Source organism: Macaca thibetana, chromosome 3, assembly GCF_024542745.1.
Source record: "Macaca thibetana thibetana isolate TM-01 chromosome 3, ASM2454274v1, whole genome shotgun sequence".
NCBI classification, from domain to species: domain Eukaryota; kingdom Metazoa; phylum Chordata; class Mammalia; order Primates; family Cercopithecidae; genus Macaca; species Macaca thibetana.
Window position 1 is genome coordinate 78,193,992 of NC_065580.1, and position 6,837 is coordinate 78,200,828.

General features: G+C 35.9%; 2 pseudogenes; one reads left to right on the forward strand and one right to left on the reverse strand.

The window, feature by feature from the left end:
- Positions 1–2,618: 2,618 nt before the first annotated feature.
- LOC126951752 (uncharacterized) lies at positions 2,619–2,731 on the forward strand (annotated as a pseudogene).
- Positions 2,732–5,404: 2,673 nt separating this feature from the next.
- On the reverse strand, positions 5,405–6,606 carry LOC126949953 (G2/mitotic-specific cyclin-B2-like; annotated as a pseudogene).
- Between the last annotated feature and the right edge of the window lie 231 nt (positions 6,607–6,837).

Consider the following 6,837-nt stretch of genomic DNA (forward strand, 5'->3'; position numbering starts at 1 on the left):
TTTAAAATGTAATATAAAAAAGGTACAGTTTATAGTTACAACAAAAATGTACATATCAATTGAGAAAAACAAATAGAAAATGATCAAAACACAGTAACAGGCATATCAAAGGAGAAAAGTGAATGAACGGTATATAAAAGGATGCTCATTCTGAATAGTAATAAAGGAAATACAAATAAAACTGATGTGAAACACCATTTTTTATACCCAGAATTGGCAAAAATTAAGAAATTGGACAATGTCAAATGTTGGAAAGGATTGGGGTTAACAAGATCTCTTATATACCTTTGTTGGGAATGTAAACTTGTGTAATTGCTTCGAAAAACAATTTGGCATTATCCAATAAATTCGAGAATGAGTGTAACTTACTCCTGGATATATATCCTAGAGAAACTCCTTCCCATGGTTACCTAGGAACTTGTTCAGAGCAGCACAATTCACAAAAGAAAAAAAAAAAAACTGGAAAGACCAAAATATCCATCCTTTGATAGGAGACAAAATAAATAAATTAGAATATTTACTTGGTAGAATATTATTATAGTAGTGAAAATGAATGTTTTTGATGAATGGATAAGCAAAATGTGGTATAGCCATACAATAGAATCATATTCAGCAACAAAAACTAATGAAGTACAGTCATGTGCTACATAATGACGTTTCTGTCACAATAGACTGCATATGCAACAGTGATCCGGTAGGATTATAGTACCATACTTTTGCTGTACTTTTTCTATGTTTAGATACAGAAATACTTACCATTGTGTTACAGTTGCCTATGGTATTCAGTACAGTAATATGCTATACAGGTTTGTAGCTTAGGCTATACCGTATAGCCTACATGTGTAGTAGGCTATACCATCTAGGTTTTTGTAAGTATACTCTATGATACTTGCACAACAACAAAATTGCCTAACAATTTATTTCCCAGCACATATCCTTGTTCTTAAGTGATGCATGATTGTACTGATACATACAACAACATGGAAGAACCTCAAAAATGTTATTTTATGTTTATTTACTTATTTATTTATTTTTGAGATGGGGGTCTGTCTCTGTCGCCCAGACTGGAGTGCAGTGGCACGATCTCGGCTCACTACAAACTCCGCCTCCCGGGTTCACGCCATTCTCCTGACTCAGCCTCCCCAGTAGCTGGGACTACAGGCGCCCATCACCATGCCCGGCTAATTTTTCTGTTTTTAGTTGAGACGCAGTTTCACTGTGTTAGCCAGGATGATCTCGATCTCCCGATCTTGTGATCCGCCCGCCTTGGCCTCCCAAAGTGCTGGGATTACAGGCATGAGCCACCGCGCCCAGCCAAAAATGTTATTTTAAATGAAAGAAAACCACATATTGAATGTTTCCATTTATATGAAATGCCTAAAAAGAAGCAAATCAATAAAGACAGAAAGTCAGGCCAGGGGATAGGGAAGCAGGGGAGAGGGAGACTGGGAATGACCGCCAATTGGCACAAGATTTCTTTTGGGGGTGATGAAAATACTCTGAAGTTACAAGATAATGATGGGTATACAACTCTGTAAATACACTGAAAGCCATTAGAATATATACTTGAAACAGGTGAACTTGATGATGCAAATTATGTATCAACAATGCTATTAAAAATGAGTATAGTAACACACTGCAACATGAGTCTTTACAAATTTAAATAGTAAGTTGAATGAAAAAAGTTCCAAAAGACAATGTATAGTATTATTATATAACTTAAAAATAAGTAAAATGAAATAATATTGTATATTGTTTAGGGATACATACTTACATGACAAAACCATTATGAATATTGAAAGGAAGGATAACCATACAGGAAAGTTGCTGTCTCAGGGGGTGAAGAGGCACATGGGACAGAGGAGGAATCCATAGGTAGATGCAATGCTATTGGAGATTCTTTTAGTTCTTCAATTGAATGATTATTTAAAAGCTTAAATCTTATTTTTATTATAATTTACATATTTTATATTTAATTATGTATAGGTATCAAATATATTACATTTGATATAGTAAAATAAAATGCTTTAAAATAGTAATAATATGGGTATATACTAGCAAAAAACAAGTCACTTATGAAAGAGAAAATAAGATTGACCCCTGATGTCTCCACACCCTCTTCCAAGCCGAAGACAATGCAGCAGTATCTACAATGTTCTGAGGAAGACAGTGAATGACTTTAAAATTTTAAGCCCAAATTATCCCACTAAGGATAAATGCAACAGATGGATAGTAAGCATGAAAGAATGTAAAGAAATAAGAATCCATGAGCCTTTTATAGAATAAAAATAAGTAAATTTAAAACTCTTATTAATAAAATCTAGGCAACTAAGTAGATGAATCAAAGAGTATAGAAATGGAGAAGCCAGGCACAGAAAAGTTAGATGATGGGCACCAAATTATTTAAAATAGAAATGAAGAGTAAACAGTGGTTTGAATTACGGTTTCAGAACAACATGTAAATGTTAAAAACCCGGACATTATGGAGAATAATATAAGTAACAAAATGCATTTGGAAGAGGGTGAGAGGAGGAATAAAGTGAAATGATGTCTCTTTTATTAATTTTCATAAGGAAGTTGTCAGATATTATAAAAATTTGAAATATAATTTTTAAAATATGTTGATTGGTTTTGCAGCATATATACTAAAATTGGAATGATACAGAGAAGACTAGTATAGCTCCTGCACACACAGGATGATACACAAATTTGTGAAATATTATATATTTTTCACTTAAAATGAATTAATCTTTTTCCCCTCTAAAATGTCATAGAAATAGTAAGCACAGTAGGATATAACTATCAGTTGCCAATCCTAAATTTTCATATTCAATATCTAATAGATACATTGCAAATTTGGTAATTTAAGATTTGTTTACAAATGTGCAGATATTTACAGTACGAACTTTAAAATCATTTAAAAATGAATGGTGGTAAAATTTACAAATTATGTGAAATAATTGTAATGTACATGTATTTTTATTCTAATAAACTTTTGAATTTCAGATTGGATTTTATTAGAAAAAAATAAAAATAAAACATACATTGAGTCTTCCCCAATGTTTGTCACTGGGGGAGCTATTGACATTTGGGTTGGGTATGTTTTGAGGTCAGGTCTGTCAGGTACGTAATAAGATGTTTGACGTCTCTGGAGAATGCCAGGATCCTCATAATTGTGACAATCAAAAACATGTCCATGCATTTCTAGATGCACCCTAGGGAACTGGCACTGCCATAGATTGAGAACCACTGCTGTAACCTCTTACAGGTTTTCATGTCTTTCCTATTAAATTTAGAGCAATGTTAGAGAATTAAAATCTCTTAAAATCTCAAAAGGGAATCATTTACCTGAAATTCATTCAGCTTCATGTTGGTGTCCTTTTCTTCTATTAAACTAAAATAAAAAATAAACTTACTACAGAATAAGCCTGCTTAGTGAATGCAAAAATTTTCATTAATAAAGTATTTGTTGAAACAAGGAATATGAAAAAATACAGTTACTTTGCATATTTTTATTGTGATAATTTATGTGTAACACACAATTAACCATTTTAACCATTTTAAAGTATACAGTTCCATGGGGTTACTTACATTCACATTGTTGTGCAATCATCACCACTTTCCATCACCAGAACTTTTTCATCTTCCCTGATATGGTTTGGCTGTGTCCCTCACCCAAATCTCACCTTGAATTGTAATAATCCCCATGTGTCAAGGGTGGGGCCAGGTGGAGATAACTGAATCATGGGAGCTGTTCCCTCACACTGTTCTCATGGTAGTGAATAAGTCTCACGAGATCTGATGGTTTTATAAATGAGAGTTCCCCTGCACAAGCTTTCTTGTCTGCTGCTGTGTAAGACACGATTTAGCTCCTCCTTTGCCTTCCACCATGATTGTGATGCCTCCCCAGTCATGTGAAACTGTGAGTCAATTAAACCTCTTTCCTTTGTAAATTACCCAGTCTTGGCTATGTCTTTATTAGCAATGTGAAAACAGAGTAATATATTCCCCAATGGCATATTTAACATAAATTATATATAGTCATTTGCCATTTGCCAGTCTCTTAATTTGGGGCCAAGATCTTTTCTTTGAGAGTGGTCCCCTGATTGGAATTCCCCCTCACCATCTTTTTTGCATGAATTACCATGCTCTAAGATTTTCAGTTTCAATTTTTAAAAAACAAAACAAGAATTGAAAGACACTTGGAAAGGAACTGAGTGTAGAATCCTCCTAGATTCCCCCGGCCCCTATGTTTCATGCTCACACCTATTTTGAAAGCAAACTTAAAAAAAAAAAAATTGAGGAGTCTCGCTGTGTTGCCCAGGCTGATCTCAAACTTCTGGGCTCAAGCAGTCCTCCTGCCTTGGCCTCCCGAAATGCTGGGATTACAGGCATGAGTCACTGCACCCACCCTGAAAGCAAATTTTTAATCACTCTGTATTTATCCAGTTTTTCTAACATACTCAACCTAGTTTTTATGGAAACAAAAATGTGTTCTTTTTGCATTTATATTTTGTCAGTTTTCTTAACATTTATTTAAATTATATAATTAAAAAAAGTTTGGGTTCAAACACCCAAATTGACTCTTGGAAAGCTTCCAGCTGAACTGGTGGAGACAGAAGTATAGGGCATCTAGAGAGCTATCTGCTTGCACATTTAAAGTGGAGGGTGACACGGCATGATCTGGCAAATCAGAAACTATATTAACATAACAGATTGAAAATAGCATGTACACTTGGGATGGTTAATTTTTTGTCAGTTTAGCTAGGCCATGGGGTACCCAGACATTTGGTTAAACATTAATCTTCTGTGTCTGTGACAATGTTTCTTGATGAGGTTAATATTTGAATAGGTAGACTGAGTAAAGCAAACTGCCTTCCATAATATGGGTGGGCCTCATCCTATCCTTTGAAGACAACATGAATAAAACAAAAAGACTCACTAAGGGGGAACTCCTCCCGCCTGACTGCTTTGAGATGGGACACCAGTTCCTTTCTGGCTTTTGGACTTGAAACTGAAACATTGGCTGTTTTTTTAGTCTCCGGCCTGCTAAGTTTCAGATTGGAAATACATGTCAACTTCCCTGGGTCTCCAGCCTGCCAACTGCAGATCTTGGGATTTCTCAGCCTCCGTAATTGCATGAGCCAATTCCTTATAATAAATCTCTTTTAGGATCTCTCTAGTAGGATACATGGGTATATTCTGTTTTCTTCTTCTTCTTTTTTTTTTTTTTTTTACCTTAAGAAAAACCAGTAGCTTTATTTTTCCTCAATATACATTTAGAAAATTGGTCTGAGAAGAGGTTTCATGAAACAGCCCAGAGAACTATGTATAAAATGAAGAGTTCTAAACCAGTAAGAAAAAGTGCGCAAATAAAGCACACATCCCCAGGGGCCACTGCAGCCTAGGACCCTCCCATCAGAGGGGAGGCAAGGTCTTTGATGGTTTTTGAGTTCAGTTGAGAGATTGTGCTGATCTTCAGGAATTTGCTGTTTGCATACTTATTCCTGATGGCGATGAATTTAGTTAAGTTTTCATTTACTTGCAGCACATTTTTGGCCATGTGCTGCATGACTTCCAATCCTTCATTCTCTGTGTATCCTGTATAACACTGCTGCTTTAAGTTCCATTTTCCTTGGCCCAGAACCTTCTGAGACAAGCAGGAAGCAGCTGCTGCTGCCTTAGAAGGATGATAATGCATCATATCGTAGTCAATGAGAGTCAGCTCCATCAAATATTTGGCTAAAGTGTTCTGTTCAACATCAGCCTTTCCGGCTTGTGATGCTTGCCTTAAGAAGTGGCAAGGGTCCACCCAACTCAAATTTCGGCTCTTTCAAAATTAGTTTCCATTTCTTGGATTTGGGAAATAGTATAAGCATTGTCTGTGATGTAAACAAAGCCTTCAATATTTGGAGAAAACATCTCCTCATACTTGGAAGCCAAGAACAGAGCAGTAATCCAAACTAGTTGAAGCTTCCTATGGGAAACTGGCTGAACCAGTAAAAATCAATCCATCGTGGCAACACACACATACAGAGTCTCCTGAAGAAGCCTAAACTTGGAGGGGATTTGCACCAGCCAGTCTACCAGGATGGTACGCTTATGTCCATTTATATCTCATCCATCTAAGAAATGTGGATTTATGAACTGCAAAATCTCCAGCTGCCTGAGGTACTGATAGATATCCTTAACGTAGTCACTGCAGAGCTGAGAGTTATTCCAATCTTCATTATCAATATCCTCAATTTTGCAGACCAAGGCATCAGAAAAAGCTTGGCAGATGTTCTCTTCTTTCATGGAGGCATCCTCAGGTACGGGAGAAGGACCGTTTGGAACCAACATTTCCATCTGTACTGTTTCACAGAAGCAGTAGGTTTCAGTTGTTTGTTGACATTTGTTGTTTTCCTGGGCTGAACTGGTACTTTGGTGTTCTGAGCTTTCTTAACTACTTGTGCTGCTCTGGTTGTAACTCTATTTCCAATTTCTTCTAAAATGGTATGCCTAATAGTCACATGACTCTTAAGTTTAGAATTAACTCCTGTCTCTCTCTCTCTATGCATATACCCATTTATCCTATTGGTTCTGTCTCTTTGGAGAGCCCTAATAGAATACCTGACAACTAAATGCAATGTGGATCTTGGGACAGAAAGAGGACATTAGTAGAAAAACTGGTGAAATTTAAAAAGAGTCTGGAATTTAGTTAATAGTAATGTACCAGTATTGGTTTCTTAGTTGTAATGAATGTACCATAGTAATGTAAGACGTTAGCAATAGAGGAAGTCAGTTGAAGGGTATAGAACACTCTGTTATCTTTGCAACCTTTCCATAAACCTAAAA